At 51.0% G+C, this 18,367-nt stretch overlaps 1 long non-coding RNA gene across 1 annotated transcript; it reads right to left on the bottom strand.

The window, feature by feature from the left end:
• Window positions 1-5,169: 5,169 nt before the first annotated feature.
• LOC109278189 (uncharacterized) lies at window positions 5,170-17,105 on the bottom strand. The gene is made up of 6 exons (XR_002085533.2): window positions 16,698-17,105; window positions 13,034-13,178; window positions 12,406-12,543; window positions 6,469-6,594; window positions 6,137-6,397; window positions 5,170-6,052 (listed from the first exon to the last, which is right to left on the bottom strand). It is a non-coding gene; the product is annotated as an uncharacterized LOC109278189 (long non-coding RNA).
• Between the last annotated feature and the right edge of the window lie 1,262 nt (window positions 17,106-18,367).

Raw genomic sequence — 18,367 nt, 5'->3', positions numbered from 1 at the left:
GGACTCAAATCCCCTGGAATTTCCTGGGTGGCAGAAGTGTCTTTTATTCTTTTTTTTTTTTTTTTTAATGTGTATTTATTTTTGAGACAGAGACAGAGCGTGAGCAGGGGAGGGGCAGAGAGAGAGGGAGACACAGAATCCAAAGCCGGCTCCAGGCTCCGAGCTGTCAGCACAGAGGCCGCCGAGGCGCTCAGACTCACGAACCTCGAGATCATGACCTGAGCCGGAGTCCGACGCTTAACCGACTGAGCCACCCGGGCGCCCCATGCCTTTTGTTCTAACGTGGTGACTCTGGGTGGGCTCCTGGAGAGCTTCAGGATGAAGGCCGGTCACCAGATAGAAAGGCCAAGGCTTCATTAGCAACTTGGAACTCGCAGCCCTCCTCTGGGGAGGTGGGAAGGGCTGGGGACTGAGATAAGGATGCGTCCCGTGCACGGGACGGTCCCTGGACCACAGGATTCGGGCAGGTACGCACAGGGAGCTGTGCAGAGGGTGGCACACCCAGAAGTGGGCGGGGGGTGTCTCGCTCCCCCCCCCCCCCCCCGCCACCTCTCCCCGTGCGTCTCCCCGGCCGGTCTTCCTGTGGTACAGCCTTGACCATAAACCGGAGATCTAGCAAGTAAACCATTTGCCTGGGTTCTGTGAGCCCTTCTGGCAAATTAACGAACCCAAGCGGAGGGCCGTGGGATCCCCTGATCTGCGGCCAAGTGGAACAGAAGTGTGCGGGTGACCTGAGGCCCCGCTGTCGGAGATTGTCCCCTGAAGCAGCGGGTCTCCTGGGACTCAGAGCCCAGCTGTGGGAAGGGGTTAGGCGCTTAGTAAGCACTCAATAAATGTGTGTTCGGTGGCTTTTGTGTCGCCCCAAAGTTGACTTTGTTCAGACCCAAGACGTAAAAACATGTCTAGCATGCTGCCTCACAGCATTCCTGCCCTGAGGAAGGGGACCCTCCCCTTCTGCTGGGGGTGGGGGTGGCTTAGAGAGCATTCCTGTCAACACCTTTCACAGCTCTTGTTTGTTTCATCTGCAAGGCAAGGGGGTCAGGCAGGGCCCAGACCCCACCGGGAGAGGGTGGGGTGGCCAGTTGGGAGGGGCCACCGAGCCTCAGGCCAACGACGGGCCCCATCTTCTCCTGACCTAACCTGTGCCTCCCCCAAGCTACCCCAGTCTGCCAGGTCATGTACTCCTCAGCCTACGCCAGCTGGCCCGTGGGGCCCCCCGGGCACTGATCCCAGGCCTGCCCTGCCCTGTGCCAGGGGACGGTGGTGAGCTGTGAAACGACGGCACCCACGGCAGGAAACACACCGCAGGCCCTGCGGCTGGGGCACAGGGAGCCCAGGCCGAGCCTACAGGCTGGAGACGGGGAGGGACCGCGGGGCTCAGAGTCCTAGGGTGACAAAGACGGGAACCAGAGAAAAGTCAGGGACGCTTGAGGTAGCCTGTCGCACAGAGCTCTTCGGGAAGAGTGGGCTCCAAGGCAGAGGCTGCCACCCTCTGCAGGGACCAGCTGGTGGCCTCACGGTGGTGACTCGGGCCCTCTCAGCCCTGACTCCCACAGGCCATGGGGACGGCACCATCCATCCCTAAGGCGGATGGCAGGAAACAGGTGGACAGTGGAGGTCCTCAGAGGGCAAGCTGGGCATGCTGCAGAGGGGTTCGGGGCTCCAGGGACAGGGTCCCTCCGACTCCCCCAGCACGGCTCCGGCCAGGCGACCCCCGGCAGGGGTTAGAAGCCAAGGGGACTGTCGGGTCACCTGAGAACACCTGGCCTGTGACCGTCAATGCCCCTCCCAGGTTCCTCGGTCCCAGACCAGGGGGAAGCAGTGCCCTCCCCATAGGCTCCTGGAGCCTTTGGCCATCGTGGGTGCACCGAGCGAACAGGGGAAATGACCGGGGTCCTGGTTCCTGTCCCCTAGCGGGTGGCTGGATGTGGCCAGGCCTGGCTGAGCGTGAGGGGCAACTCTTGGGTCTCACGCTGGCGACCATTTGGGGCACTTCTCCTATCACCTTATCCCAAAGGTACCAGAGCTCAGCCCTGTGGGGACACCCCACGTCATCTTTCTTCCTACACACTCAACTCTCCCAGACCCCCGGGACCCGCCAGGGCCACGGGTCAACCTTGCATCCCGAAGGGGTAACCCGGACAAGAGACCAGGGTGCTGACTGTCCAGGAGCCCACCGGGCTGCCGCGGACCGGTCCCTGTGTGTGTGGGGGTGTCTGTGGAGGTCCCACGACCCACCTGGCCTCTAGCTTACAAGTTACCTCTGCAGGCCTGGGGATGTTCACACCCCCCACAGGACTCTTTGTGGGGGACCCACCGCCTCCTAGGCTCCCCAGCCGCGGGCCTCTCCCCGCCCCCCAGGGCCCAAATACACCAGGAACCACCACAGGCTCCTCTCCATCCAGCCCACATCTTTGCTCCGCTGGGGCCGGGGCCTCGGCAGCAGGCAGGAGCTGAGTGGAGGGCCACCTTCCGGCCTGGCCTCCCCCTGTGGCCGTCCTGCCCAGGGATGGAGACCATTCTCCTGGGGTCAGCTTCCTGTCCCCCTGACCAATCTGGGGAAACTGTCCTCCGAAAACCTCCAGTGGCTGCCAGCCTGGCCCCCCCGGCCTTCTGTACCCCACACTGTGCAGCCAGAGGCCTGGCCCATGGCCCCCTCTTTTCTGTCCCTGGGTCATCTGAGGACACCCACCAGTGGCCCCCTGACCCCTCTTCCCTGTTCACCAGTTTCATCTGGTTTCTCATCACTCTGATACCCCTCCCCCACCTTGGGGCGCCCAACAGGACCCACAGAGGGCAGGCTGAAGGGGGGTGGGGGGGGCCGGGCCACTCCAGGACTGCTGGGTGCAGAAAGGAGCAGCTCAACCCGCTGCCATTCCCTGCCCAACTCCCCCCACCCCCAGCCAATTCAAAGGCACGCATTCCTGGACGCCCCAGATGCCCCTGGTCCTCACCTTTTGTTCCCTGTCGACCCTCCAGAAGGAAGGTCTGATGTCTGCATGCGAAACATTTCCCTATCCCACCTCGGCCTCCCTTGGCTGAGCTGGCTGTCCTGTCCTGACCACAGACGCGCTGTGGGACCCCACATCTCAATGGAGCCGGGTCCCTGCCAGTCCCTGCGCCCTCATCCTGGAAGGGAAGTCCAGCCCTCACCCCACAGGCTCCCGCAGGCTCTGGCTGCACCAGACCTGGAAGCAGACGCACTCCCGAGTGGTCCTTCCTCCCTCCTCCCTCCTCCCTCCTGCGGCTTATTGGAAAAGCTATGGTTTTGCTGAACCCATGTGACACTTTTCTGAGGTCATCGTGGTCCCGGTTTCGTTTCATTTCTCCACCTGCTCTGAAATAAAAGCAGTTTAAAGGTTCCTAGTTTGTGAGACGAGTAAGGATTCCATCCGAGGGTGAGGGAGAGAGCCAGAGAGCTAGCCCCGGGGCAGCTGGGAGAGCAGGGGTGGCGCTGAAGGCAGTTCTGAGCTCACTGTGTAAATGGAGCCTCAGGTCCGGCCGGCGTCCAGTCCTGCCCCACAGTCTGCAGCCCCCACCCCGTACTCATTATAATCTCTGCAGCCAATGTTTTTGGCCAAAGACCCTTTCCTTGGGAGCTTGCAGCTGGAGCCTTTGGTCCTGGGAGACTTCCTGGAGGAGGTGACACTGTGCCTGGGAGGGCAGGGACTGAAATGCCCTTTTGCCACGACCATCATTTGTTATTTACAAGACCTGGAGGTTCTACAGCAACCCTGGAGCCACACAGTGAGGTAGCTGGGGTTGGGGGTGGGGAGAGAGGAAGAGAGAGGAGAGAGAGGGAGAGAGAGAGTGCACCAGAGCCCACTCACGGACAGGCCTGGGGTTCTGCTTTTATTGGGATCAGGGATGCGGGCCCAGGGTTTTGCAGGCTCATTCTTTATTGCTGAATTTAAAACGTAAGAACAGGAATCTAAAGCTTCAGAAGAGAGAGAGAAAAAAAAAGTGGCCCAAATGGTCAGCTATAGAAGTCCACCGAACTCTCTGAAACAGCAGAGTGGGGAGGTGGCCTGGCCCTTTTCCTAGGGTGGCTGGCAACGTGTTCATGTGAGATAGCCTTCTTTGAAACGGACGCCTTGACGATCAAAGTTCAAGACGGGCACCTGCGTCAGAAAAAAGAGAAAGGAAACCGCGGGGGGGGGGGGGGGGGGCTTACGCCGCACCCACCCTGTGATGCCTCTGTCAGAGGATGTGAACTACCTGGGGAGCTAATATGCCACAAGCAGGGACAGGGCACACTGTCATCCAGAAAGTACACTTCTCAACAGGATTACGGTAACAAATCCTATAAATATTGAGGTGGGAGGAGAGTCTGGAATCTAGTTTGTAGCCGTCGTCCCAGACTTGAAGGGTCCAGCTAGGAAAATAGGTCGGTCATCTCAGGGGCCAGCTCAGGGAATCTGTTCAAGGATTTGGGTAACGCCACGAAATATTTTAACATCTTGGGCCATCTAGTGTCGGGGGCAACCCGATCCAGTGGGGGCCTGCAGAAGAGGCCGTCAAAGAATTCACCTGAGGTGGAAAAAAGGACATAGAAGTTTCCTGCATGCACTGCAGGGGAGCAGTGGGGAAGGCTGCAGAGACGCTGCCGTCAGCCAGGATGGGGGGGGGGGGGCTGCAGGAAAGGGGGAAGGTGAGGAGGGACAGGAACGTGCGGAATTTTCCTTTTTTGGCACCCGGATCTGGGTGTAAGTAATCCACTGGTCAGCTAGGGCTTACGGATATTTCGAGGTGGATCGCCTGATGCGCCGGTCTGTCTTCAGTCAGGGGGTCACTGTGGGCCCTCCTTCCTCACTCAGGCTTCCCTCGCTCAAGCTGGTGGCCTGCAAGTGGCCTGTACCTGGCGTCAGTGGGTTTGAACCTGTCCGGAGCCGGCAGGTTGCTCCATATCTCATCCAACCGGTCTTCGTCCTGCGGACAGGTCAGGTCAGGTCAGAGTCGTGTCTCATTTCAGGAGGTGCTGATGCAGGCGGACTCCCAAGGTCAGGCCTCCAGCCCCCGCCCCCCAGCCAGGGGGGTACATTCCAAGACCCCCCCGTAGATGCCTGAAACTGGAGACAATAGCAAACCCTACGTATACCATGCTTTTCCCATGCATAGATGCTTCCGATAAAATTCATAAGTCGGGCACGGTAAGAAATTAACAATAACTAATAATAAAACAACCGTAATAGAATAAAACAATTATAATGACAGTAATAACATAATTTGACAATAAATTTCATATTAAAAAATAAGCAAGGGTCTTAAAATAAAAAAACATTATAATATCTGCAGTACACACGATAGAACGATAGTAGTTCAAAGCATAACAAGGCCCGTATGAAACTGGCCCCTCTCTCTCAGAATACCTCATTGGCCTATACTCACCCTACGTCTTGTGACGGCGTCACATGACGCAACAGAGGTTAAAGACTGGGGCCGACGACAACGCCGTTCCTGAGCTCCGAGTGCCGCCACGTGGAGGGGATAACTAGGGCACATCTAGGGCTCAAAATGTCCTCGGGTGAGGGGAGGGCGGGCAGCGGCAACCTGGCAGACGTGCCCGGTCTGTGGCGTGAACGTCTCTGGTGACCGTCCTGAGGGGCCCACCGGCAACAGGCACGAAGACTGTCCCCCCGCGAGCTGCTGTGGTGGTCCCTCCGAAGTTTGGATCGAGTCGCCCCACTTGGGCCTGCCCGGTTGTGGGATGGGCGGTTTTAGGTCTCAAGGATCCCAGGTCAGAGGGCGGGAGAAATGCTGGAAGTTTGGAGTTGTGGCCGACTACTAGAAGAAACTAGAATTCAGGATCTAGCCTAGGTGAAGACAAACACCAAAGATAATCCGCGGTGCCAGAATATACCTGTGAAGGTGTGTCACTGAAGCAGACCTGTTCTCTCTGTAATCGCCCCGATCTGTGGCAAGGACAACCGTAGCAAGGCTATTTTGTTTGCAAATTCAGTCTAGTCGCGATAAACTCGGCTCTCTTGTTTGCGTGAGTGCAGCAAGAATAGGGACTGACCATCCAGGCTCTTTCAAGTCTGCTTTCCTGGAACTTTTCATAAGGAATCTCAGATGGAACTCTGAAAGGCCTCTCCAGGCTAAGAAGCCAAGCCGACACCTCCCTGTCCGATCTTACCTAGAATACCTATAAATTTGGGGGGCAGTCCCTCTTCGTGAGGTTCCTGGGCCTGTCAGGAGGCAATCTTCCTGACTCACATGATAAGGCTGTTGGGAACCCCAGCAAGGTTATCGGGCTGATTTTTCCAAGGGTTGGTTCCACACAGTCACTCTTTGTTCCTTAGCGCTGTCTGGTCATATCTCAGTCTATGCGCGTCGTTCTCAGATATGATATTCTAGCCAAAGCCTTGGTAATATGACCAGTGTTTCCAATAGTGTCCTGTTGCAAGGAGAACAGATTCTTATTGGACTTCCACAAATGCGTTGCTATGAAAATATAAGCATACTTACTGGGAGTTTCCAAAGTCTGGAGGGATGAGGTAGGGAGAAAACGTAGTTGCTTTATCTTTGTTTACAAAGGTAGACTTCACAGACTGCCGTGAGTCATAGCTGGTTTAAGACAAAGTTTCCTTGAATCTGGAGAACAAGAGAGTAAAGAACCAGCAACGTTTCAAACAAAAGTCATAGAAACGTGTAAGGATCCTCATCGGGTCCATCAGTCCCCTGAAATTAATCCTTGTTGATCTTGCTCTTTTGTCAGCAGGTTTTACAAATCTAGTTTTGCTTTCGAGTTCGGTAAATTCTTTCGCAGTTGAGTGATGCGATCTGAGAGTTCTCAGAAACCTGTATTCTAAAGCACCTGTCAGTCCTTGCTATGAATGTCTATGCAGACGAAACAGTTTTCCAAAAGCATCAGAGTACAGCAGCAACTGTCTGTAAGTGACAAAAGACTTGAAGATGGACATGGTTAGAGAGCTGATGGAAGTTTATTACAACGCAGCTGACAAGGAAATCTGGTTATTTTGGGGACACACAACATTTTAAGGTGATAACTGGAATAATGACTGATAATATTACATATCAGATTTTTTGCAGTTTCAGATAATTTCTGGAACACTTATATTAATAACGTATATCCATACAAGGATGTTAAGAAAGAAGTTACAGCATTATCTCTTATTTGAAAATGCTTCCCATGTAATATAACGTATCAAGTAAGACTAGTTAAAATTAAAAGAATTTTTGAATGTTTGTTTATTTTTGAGAAAAAGAGGGAGAGCGTGCGTGAGCAGGGAAGGGGCAGAGAGGGAGACACAGAATGCAAAGCAGGCTCTGGGCTCTGAGCTGTCAGCGCAGAGTCCGATGCCGGGCTTGAACCCATAAATTGTGAGATCATGACCTGAGCCCAAGTCTGACGCTTTATCATCTCAGTCACCCAGATGCCCCTGCCCCCTCCAAACCTATTTTTACAGCGCTTATAACAGTGATTCTGGTTTTCCCCTTTTTCATTTTGAAATAATCAGCTTCACTTTAGGACAAAATTACTTTGGGGAAGCCAGGCTGGCTTGGTCAGTGGAGCATGAGACTCTCGGTCTCGGGGTCATAAGTTCGAGCCCCATGTTGGGTGTAGAGATTATTAAAAATGGGACAAAATTACTTTCTTTTTAGTTATTATTTCTAGTAGTTTAAATTATATATATTAATTAGAACGATTAATCTTTACAAAACTTATTTTCTAGTGAAAACTACGAAGCAATTGTGAACTGCTACACAGCAGTTGGGTTAGGGTTAGGGGTTGTCAAATGTATGATATTTCTTAATTCCTAAAAACATAACATTTCCTCATAATGCAATTTTTTCCAATTAAACTGCAGAGGCATCAACCCATAATTATGGGGAGTGCCCTGTGAAGAGTAATTCTTTGGACTCAGGGTCCAATGGGGTCTCCTGAGGGGCACCCGGGGGGCTCAGTCGGTTGAGCATCTGACTCTCGAGTTCGGCTCAGGTCACGATCCCAGGGGTGTGGGATCGAGCCCCGTGTCTGGCTCTGCGCTGAGCATGGAGTCTGCTTAAGATGGTCTCCCTCTCTCTCTCTCTCTCTCTCTCTCTCTCTCTGCCCCTCTCCCCTGCTTGTGCACTCTCTCTCTAAAATAAAAATTAAAAATAAAATAGTACTAGTCAATACTACTAGTGAACATTAAAACTAGTGCATTAAAAAAATGGGGCCTCTTGCGGGTTGGCAATAAAGAGGGGATCGTTTGGTCGCCACGGCATAGAAACTATAAACCCATCGGACCATGCCAAATTTGCACAGGAGACGGGCCTCATCTCGATGTTTGCTGTTGCCTGTGGGCCTTGGCAGAGATCTCGCCACGGGCACGGTGCCTGGCAATAAATATCCTGGTGAAGAGGCGGAGGCCCAGGTAGGAGTCTCCGTGGCTCCAGGGGCCTTCGCCTTCCCTTTCCCTCTGTCTCCTCCTGAGAGGCCTTGATAACCCTGTCAGCGTTTCCCTTGGTGGCAGGGAAGCCAGAACATTTTGGATGCTGTCACCGTGAGACCTTGTAGGCCACTCTCCTTTCCAGGGCGTCCCAAGAGACCTCCCCGGGATCGGGGTCTGCCTCCACTGGCATGCTATGTACAGGCTCTTTGGGAGAAGCCCCAGGCCTCTGGGCTGCTACACCAAGGCTTGGCATGCTGGCATGCACGGCACTGAACGATGTCTGGAAGCTTCTGCGGGGTTTGCACCTATCGAGGAGCTGGTATATTAGGATGTGCTGGCACCAGAGGTTCAGAGCATTCACATCTGTCCATTAATTTTTGTAGTGGTATCATACCAGGAATAGGACCCACATCAGGGGATGAACAGTGACAGCAGTGAGTGAAGCAGTGACAGAGAGACCGTGGCCTTCGTTGTATTTTCCCTCTGGTGGCACCACAGGTTTCTGGTTACAAGGCTATTTGACTCCTCTGGGTGAGGACACACGGTTAGGGCACGACCCGCTGACTCAATGGTCACTGGAATATGTCTCCCGTCCCGCTCGCCCACAGGCATCTTTTCCTTGGGCCTTCAGCCCAGAGCCTCTCCGCGGGCAGGGACGCCAGCCTGGCGATCCAATCTGCCCGCCTCCGTTCTCCTTGGCCTTGAGAGGTGCAGAACCCTCACACACATTCATAGCCAACTAAGGCCTTTATAATTAGTGGTCTAACGAGATGATTAGACCGCATGGCCTCGATCACACCGCTCCAGGGAGGCCCGCGGATAATTATGGCGGCTGTGACCTCTTGGGTCAGATACCGCAGGCAACACACAACAGAGGCGACACGCAGAAGCGCAGAGCAGCGTGCGAGGCTGTCCGTGAGCAGTGCTGCTTCCCCAGGCGGTGTTCCCGAGTCAGGTAGGGGTGAGTGAGCAAGCCGTGCTCCCCTCAGCTAACCGCAAGGGCAGTCACGCAACCCTGCCGGCGACGGTGGCCGCCCTGTGTGTGGTTGGAGCCTCTCGGTCACCGGTGTCCCGACTGGCCCAGCCCTGTGGCTCTTACTATGACTGCAAGACACCCTTTGGCAATAACCATCAGGAAACTATGAAAAAAATAATAATAATAAAGGTTTATTACATCAGGACCAGAAAATTATACAATATACCTGGGGCCAGGCAGTGAGGTCTCTGGGAAGCAGGGACAGAGAGCCCGAGCGTGGGAGGGCAGGCTCACAGGCCTAGGGTTCTGCTCTGGTTGGGGTCCAGGGTGGGGGCCTAGGGTTTCATGAGCTCACTCTTTATTGCTAAATTTAAAACATAAGAGCAGGAGGGACGCCTGGGGGGCTCAGTTGGTTGAGCATCTCTGTTTGGCTAAGGCCATGGTCTCACAGTTCGTGAGTTCGAACCCTGCATCAGGCTCTGTGCTGACAGCTCAGAGCCTGCCTGGGAGTCTCTCTCTCTCCCTCTCTCTCTGCCTCTCCCCTGATCACGCTCTTTCTTTCTCTCTCTCTTTTTTTTTTACACTCTTTCTTTCTCAAATAAATAAACTTAAAAAAAAAAAAGTAAGAGTAGGAATTTAAAGCTGTGGGGGTGGACAAGGGCCCAAGTGTTCAGTTACTGAAATCGACCAAACACTCTAAGACAAAGGAGCCCCAGCTGGGGAGGTGGCCTGGCTCTTTAGTGTGGCTGGCAATGTGTTTGAGAAAGCCAGATATATAGATATATATAGATATACATATATATATAGATATATATAGATATACATATATATATATATATGCGTATATCTATATATATCTATATATATCTATCTATATATATATATATATATATTTTTTTTTTTTTTTTTCCCAGCAGACACCTCTTTGAAACAGATGCTTGGCCAATCAAAGCTTAAGTCAGGCACCTGCATTACCAAACCAAATACAACGTTCAGGGCCTACACTTCAGAAGCATTTAGGTTTTCCCCATCTTTTTGTATGACGAAATTGCACCAACACTGTATTTGTAAGAATGTCTCTGCTGGACCTTCAGCCTGTAGGCGACCCTCCAGCAAGCAGCTCCCCGTGTGGCTCTGGGGCTCTGCCGTGCAGGGCTAAGGTGATGCCAGGTGGGGGGAGACCACTTTACATTTTCTTACTATATCCATACCCGTATCAGTATCTGTAACCATATCTATCTATATACTTACGTTGTGGAGATAAGCTTAGGAATCCCCCGGGCTTAAACCAATGGGTTAACAAGGCATAAAGAAATACAAAGTCATAAAATGCTCACACCTGAGTTTGGGTAAAGCAGATTAGCACTCCAAGCGGGGTGCAAAGATACTCCGAGAATAGGGAAGCACAAAGGTGCCAGGATTAGGGAGATGCAATGCACCCCAAAATAGAGAGGGGGTGCAGAGCCCCCAAAATAGAGAGAGGCAAAGGCCTGAAATAGAAATGGCACAAAGGTGCCCAATACACAGGAATAACAAGATTAGATATTCAGGGTGAAAGCACCCCAAATTTACTACTATAACAGAAAGCTGCTTTTATAGGAGAATAGGGCCAGGTTAGGTAAATGGTGAATTGGACTTTGGATCACTGCGCTGCAGGCAAAGCAGCCCAGAGTGGAGATGGTTAACCAAAGAAAAGGTGCCTTATTAACCCTGAGGTTATTCCCCCTGTCTGTCACCTCCCCTAGGCTGGCAAAGATAAACAGGCACAGAGCCTTCTGCCTGCTGTTAACAACCATCTACCCATCTGACCGGTGCCCGGATTTTGTTTTATATTGACCCAAACCCCAAACACCGTATATCTTTAAAAACCCCCTTTTCGCTCATGTCCACAGGTTACCGTTCACACCCATGTGTCAACACACCCATTGTCTGTACACACCCATCACGTTTGCAAGCCTTCTGATCTGAATAAATATGGGGCAAGGACCTTTATTCGGGGCTCTTGTCTTTTTCCCAGACATTAGCCATCTCTCGTTTGAATCCTGTGTCCGCTCTTTTGCTGGCCAAAAGAGAACTTTAGACTTAGAGTCTATGACTATATATATATAATATACTATATATATGCTATATAGTATATATATATTACATATATTACATATCATCTATATTTATATATATAGTTCTATGTACAGTTCTATATATTATAGTTATATGTATAGTTCTATATATAGGATATATATATGTGATATATATAGTTCTACATATGATATATATAGTACTATATAATATACATATACAAACTATAGTTAACTATCTAGACAGATATACACATAAATACACACACATACATGCCTCTTTTGTAAGGTTTCTTTTATTTTTAAGTAATCTCTACCCACACAACCCTGAGATCAAGAGTCACATGCTCTACTAACTGAGCTAGCCAGGCACCCCTCTAATTTTATAATTCTTTTTTAAGTAGGGTTCGGGCCTAGGGTGGAGCCCAGCGTGGGGCTTGAGCTCATGACCTGAGGTGACACTAAGTGTTGGACACTTAACTGACTGAGCCACGTAGGCACCCCTAATTTTATAATTTTTTATAAGTTTATTTATTTTTGAGAGAGAGAGAGAGAGAACAAGTGGGGAAGGGGCCGAGAGAGAGGGAATCCCAAGCAGGCTCTGTGCTGATTGCATGGAGCCTGATGTAGGGCTTGAACTCATGATCTGTGCGATCACGACCTGAGCAGAGATCAAGAGTCGGATGCGTGAGTGACTAAGCCACCCAGGCACCCCTAATTTTGTAATTGTTAAGTGACGGGATTTCATTGGTTGATCTTTTACTTTTCAGTGGTTTTCTTGTTTTCCCCAGTGTTTTTAAATAAAAAGATGCCAAGCCTGGTAGTCATAATTCATCCGAATTTTCATAAAACAATCCTAAGAAAATAAAATTACTGCTTTTAAAGCTGTAGAAATTTCTGAATCATAGAGAGCATCCACCCCAAGAAGGAGTGGGGGGTGGGGGAACATACTGACCCGGGCCAGGACGTGCTGTACGAAGGCTGCTGTGTGGTGTGCGGCCAAGGAGGCAATGCTCCCAAACGCTGTAGACCAGGACGGTCCCTGTGGCTTTTCCTCACCAGGTTCCTTTCTAGTGTCTTACTTCTCCCAGTCCTGGGCACAGGAACAGAGTCACGGTCTAGGGGCTTGGATCTGAGGCATCTTTGGGGCCCCCGTGCCGCTGAGAGGCTGCTCAGGCAAACACTCTGCTTGCCGAGACCCTGGCCTGCCCGTCCTGTACTGAGGCTGCTAGTGCTGGCCAGGCCACACAGCCCACCCGGGGCCTGGAAGCTACAAGGACTGGCCAGGAAGGTGCTTGCGGGCCTGTGGGACGAGCTGGGCTGCAGCTGAGGCCTCCAGCTCAAAAGGAGACACCGGAGACCCTCCCAAGTGGTTGGGGCACTGTATCAGCCCCGGGAGCTAGGCTTCTGCTGGGGTCTGGTGTCCCTCTGGAGGACAGGGTGTGATTCTTTTCCAGACATCCCCCCTTGGCCACTTCTGATTGGTAGGTGCCTATTTGTTTGTGTCCTGCACGGCTGGAACAGGAGCTCCAGGGCCCCGGGTCCAGGACTCAAGGGGTGGAAACGCTAGTGGCCCCACTCACCCCTGTCCCAGCGGCCACCAACATTGTTTCCGCCTCTCAGGCTCCGCTGGCCCAGCAGCCTCAGCTCCAGAGGAAAGGGTGCATCCACGGCGCTGCGACAAGGACACAAAACAGGAGGCTGAAGGCACAGGCCAGGCCCGTCCACCTGGAGAACAAGCAGAGGCAGGGTGCAAGCTGATTCTTAGAGTGGATGGAAAAGCAGCTACAAAAAAGGCTGGTCTGGGAGGCTCTAGCAAGCAGTTTCAGGTTTTATCCTGAAAGCATTGGGAAAGTTTTAAGCATTTTATTTATTTTATTTTTTCCCCATGTTTACTTACTTATTTTGAGAGAGAGAGAGAGAAAAAAGTGCACAGGGAGGGGAAGGGCAGAGAGAGGGGGAAAGAGAGACTCCCAATCAGGGTAGGTGCTGTCTGTGCAGAGCCCGACGTGGGGCTCGATCTCTTGAATCGTGAGATCATGACCTGAGCTGAAACTGAGGGTTGGACACTCAACTGACTGAGCCACCCAGGTGCCCCTTAAGCATTTTAGAAGGTTGCATTTAAGGACTATTACTCTAACAAGCTAGACGCTGAAGTGTTAAACAGTATCCGTCTCTGGAGGATGGAACTGCCTGTGCTCATTTCTCTGTTTATCTGTGTTTTCTCATGTGTCCTCCAGTGACAGTGGCTGACAGGTATGTATCAGTGTCCTGAAGCCGCCATAACACACTGCCACACACTGGGAGGCCTACGGTAGCATGGATCCGTTCTTGCCCAGTCTAGAAGCCACAAGTCCTAAATCAAGGTGTTGCGGGGCTTTGCTCCTCCAGAGGCGGCTTCTCTGCCTTTCCCAGCTTTTGGCGGCTGCTAGCACTCCTTAGCTTGTGACCACCCCCCCAATCTCTGCCTTCATCTTCTCATGGCCTTCTCCCAGCGTCTGTCTCTTCTACTTAGGAAGACACCGGTCACTGGATTTCGGGTCTACCCTAAATGCATGATAATTTTGTCTGGAGACCCTTAGCTACATCTGCAAAGTCCCTTATTCCAAATAAGGTTACATTCTGAGGTTTTGAATGGACATGAAGTTTGGGGCGGGGGACACTAGTCAACCCACTATACCGTGGGACACAAAATTTCAAAGGAAAATTTCAAAATCCCTCTGGAGGACCCCTGAAAGCTGGAGGGGAAGCCTGGAGGCCGGGAGCCTAAAGAGGAGGCATTGCTGGAGTCCAGGCCCGCCTGTGGGCATCAGCGGCGGGAAGGACAGAGGGCAGCATGCTGGGAAAGCTGTGCAAGCCAAGTCAGTAAGACTCTGGGCTGCTGGCTTTCTGGCTTGGATGAAGGTGCTACTTACCCAGATGGGAATGACAAGAGAAGCAGTTTCGGGAGGAAGAGCCATGAGAAAACCTCCATGAGCCGGGAATTGCCTCCCAGCATGACCAAGAGCGACTCCTCTCTGAAGGAGTCCTAAAACTAAAGAATCGGTGGAACAGGAGTTTGTGCCTTCCTGCTACGGTCCAGTTTTCTAATTGTCACATATGCCTAACTGTGCCACTTTGCAAAGGGTGGACCATAAACCTAATATGCACATTTCAGAATGTATGGCTTTGTGCGTCCTGCTAGTTTAGCCACGTTGTAAATTTCCATAAAGGAAGACTGCAATGTTCAAGCTCACTCACGATGAGTGACATGCCAACTAAAGCCACACTGGCATAAGCTGGATTTCATTAAGATTAAAAACCTTCAGGGGCACCTGGGTGGCTCAGTTGGTTGAGCATCCGACTACGGCTCAGGTCACGATATCACGGTCCATGGGTTCGAGCCCCAGGTCAAACTCTGTGCTGACAGCTCAGAGCCTGGAGCCTGCTTAGAATTCTGTGTCCCCCTCTCTCTCTACCTCTCCCCCGCTCGTGCTATGTCTCTCAAAAATAAAACGTTAAAAAAACTTTAAAAACTTCATGCATGGAAAGGACACTATCAAAACCCGGAAAACAACCCATAGAATGGGAGGATATAGTCACAAATCAGATATCTGATAAGTAATCGATACCAATAATATATAGAGAACTCTTGTAACTCAGGAACAAGAAAACCAACCCAATAAAAGAATGGACGAAGGACCCAAATAGACAATCCTCCAAGGAAGATCCTCAAATGAACCAAAAACACATGACAAGAGGCTCAATGTCATCAGAGAAAGGCTAATCAAAGATACAACGAGGGGCGCCTGGGTGGCTCAGTCGGTTGGCCATCTGACTCTTGCTTTCAGCTCAGGTCATGATCTCACGGTATGTGGGTTCGAGCCCCATGTTGGGCTCTTTGCTGACACTGAGGAGCCTGCTTGGGACTGTCTCTGTTTCCCTCTCCACTTGCCTCTCTCTCTGTGTCTCAAAATAAGTGAATAAACTTAAATTTAAAAAAAGATACGAGATTGCACCTCACATCCGCTAGCATCGCTGAAGTCACAGGGACAGACAAGTGCTGGCGAGGCCGTGGAGAAACGAACGCTCGCGCACCGCTGGTGGGGACGCAAAATGGTGTGGCCCCAGGGGAACACGGTGTGGCGCTTCCTCAAATAGCTTAAACATGGAATTACAGATGACCCGGCAATTCTAATCCTGGGTGCACACCTGAGAAGTAAAAACAGACGTGTACACAGAAAGCTGTACGCCAACATTCACAGCAGCATCGTTCACAACGGCCCAAACGTGGAAACTCAAACGTCCACCAGTGAACGAACGGACAAACAAAAGGTGGGATGTACATTCAACGGAATACATTCGACCGTGACAGAGAAGGAAGCTCTGACACGTGCTACTACACACAGAAACCTCGAAAACATTACGTTCAGTGCAATAAGCCAGGCATAAAAGGAGAGGGAGTGTGTGATTCCACGCATAGGGGACCTGGAAGAGGCAAATTTATAGACACAGAAAACAGAGTAAAGGTTACTGGGCTGGGAGAAGGAGGAAGAAGGAGTTATCGTTCACGGGGACAGTTCGGGTGATGAAAAGGGTCTGGAAAGGGACGGTGGTGATGGTGGCAAAACACTGAATATACTTCACGCTGCTGAACGGCCTGTGAATAGTTAAAACGGTACATTTCAGGGTGTGTACATTTTGCCACTACACTGAATTCCACCTCTCACTTACCAGGTTAGCAGAAATTGGGAAATACAGCAACCCACTCTGTTGGCGAGGCTGTGGGAAAGCAGGCCTTCTCATATTTTGCTTGTGGGAGGAATCTGTCATTACCAACAAAACTCCATGCCTTTACCTTTCGCCTTAGCAATCCTGCTTCTAGGAATTTCTTTTGTAGGTACACCCTCAACAATACAAAAATACCTCTGACTTGGTTACTCATGGCAGCTGGGTGTGTAACGATAAAATATTAGAAACAATTTAGATGCTCATACATAAATGAGTGATTGAATCGAAGTCCATCCACACATCTCCGTAAATTGAAGTGGACTGATTTCCAGGCCGTATTGCTAAGTGAACAACAGGAAGCGTGAAAAAGTATCTAGAGCGTGCAACTTTGCGTAGGAAAGAAGGGGAATTAAGAAAATACACATTTGCCTCCTCACCTGAGCAAAGAGTAACCTAGGAAAGAAAAACCTAAGAGGACTGAGATTGACTGCACGGGGTGGGGAGGGAACGAGAGAGAAGCCATTTCCCTGAACGTACCTTTTGGTACTGCCTTTTGGAATCAAGTTATCGCTTCGAGTACTCGAAAAAAAGAAAATAGACCAAACCTTCAAGGAAGAGGAATCTTCAAGGGAGGAAAAGTCCTAAAATGTAATACACACAGAAACAAATGAATCAAAAGCATTATTTCAAATGAATAACACAAACACACTCAAGGGTGAGGAGAAAAACAATAACATAAGCAACTTTTGAATATAGAATTCAGAGCATATGCCCCCAAACTAAAGACAAAAAGAACTCCAAACAAATATTTAACTCTAATCGGTAGGCTCCCCACCGCTCCAGACATAGATGAACAAATCTGAAGCTACTTTTTGGAATTCTAGGAAATTGAACAAATCAATCAATCGATGGGTGAATCGGGAGCCAAGTTCTCAGGGCTGGAGAATACAGTTACAGACACCGGTGCAGGGGGTGCGGGGGGTGGGGGGGGTGCGGGGGGTGGGGGGGTGGGGGGGGAGGTCGGGGGAGGAGGAGGAGAGGAGAGAAAAACCCTGCAGCATTAGGCTGGAATTACAGACGTTGTAAACTCTGGGGTGTGCACATCTTATCCATTTCCCAGCTTTGTTTTCCAAGAAGGCCCAGAAGTAATGATGCCACACGGAGTCTAAGTACGCCTACAACCCTTATCTTGGTTTGTGGACACATTTTTCTCTATTTCCACCAGATACTTCTTCTTTTTCCGTTTTGAAAACTACCAGGGGAAAACTAGAAATTTTACAGCAGAGAAACCACACTGACCACTTCTTCAACACATGAATCAAAGTCAGCGTTGGCAGTAATGGAACTCTTGGGAAGAATGTCCCTCTTCATATTGGGTACTGAGGACACAGCATTCATTTCCATGTTTTTCCCACCCAAAGTGCGGAACCTGAATCTAAACACGATGAAGCATCAGACAGACCCAACTTGCGGCACGTTCTGCAAAATAAATGGCCTGTACTCTCCAAAAGTGACAATGTCATGGGTTACAAACGAAGAATTAGGAACTGTTCCAGATTCGTCTAAAAAAGACACGACAACTGAATGCAATGGATACATGGTTTTGAATTTCCTGTTGCTATCAAGGATTTGTTGGAACAACGGACAACGTTGCAATAAGGTCTGTAAATTACCGTAGCGTGTCAATCTTATCTTCCTGATTTTGAAATCTGTACTGTGGATGTCAGGGAATTCACCGCTCTTCCCACAGGAAAAGGAGAAGAACCCTCACCCATGGGGTTGTCATGAGCGTCAAATGCAGAACTTGGCCCCAAACAGTAGGTAAATACAGGGAAGGATAATTGTGGTAGGAACGAGTCTCAGGGGAAGCGGTGGGTTTTAAGATACCACCACCCTACACCCTCAACTTCAGAAACACCAGCTCGGGCCCAGAGAGACTGTTCCCTAGGCTGCTCAGAGGTGCTTCCGCTCACGGGAGCATTGCCCATAGGTGCCGGGTTCCAGGCAGCGGGTTTAGAACAGCGCCCGGGGCCACCGCTCCCACCCGAAACCGCGGGGCTTTCCTGGTCCAGCCCCTGAGACGGGTATTTGGTAAAATCAAATACAAAGCCCCAAAGTCAAAGGGGCGGCAGTTGAGTACGGGACCTCGTGAGGGTGCGAGACGGCCCCCCCCCCCCCCCAACCGAGGTAGGGGCGCGGCCAAGGGC

The sequence above is a fragment of the Panthera pardus genome, unplaced genomic scaffold (genome assembly GCF_024362965.1).
Source record: "Panthera pardus isolate Hobbes unplaced genomic scaffold, ASM2436296v1 HiC_scaffold_4, whole genome shotgun sequence".
NCBI classification, from domain to species: domain Eukaryota; kingdom Metazoa; phylum Chordata; class Mammalia; order Carnivora; family Felidae; genus Panthera; species Panthera pardus.
The sequence above is the reverse complement of the archived record's forward strand: the minus strand, read 5'-3'. Positions and strand labels throughout refer to the sequence as shown.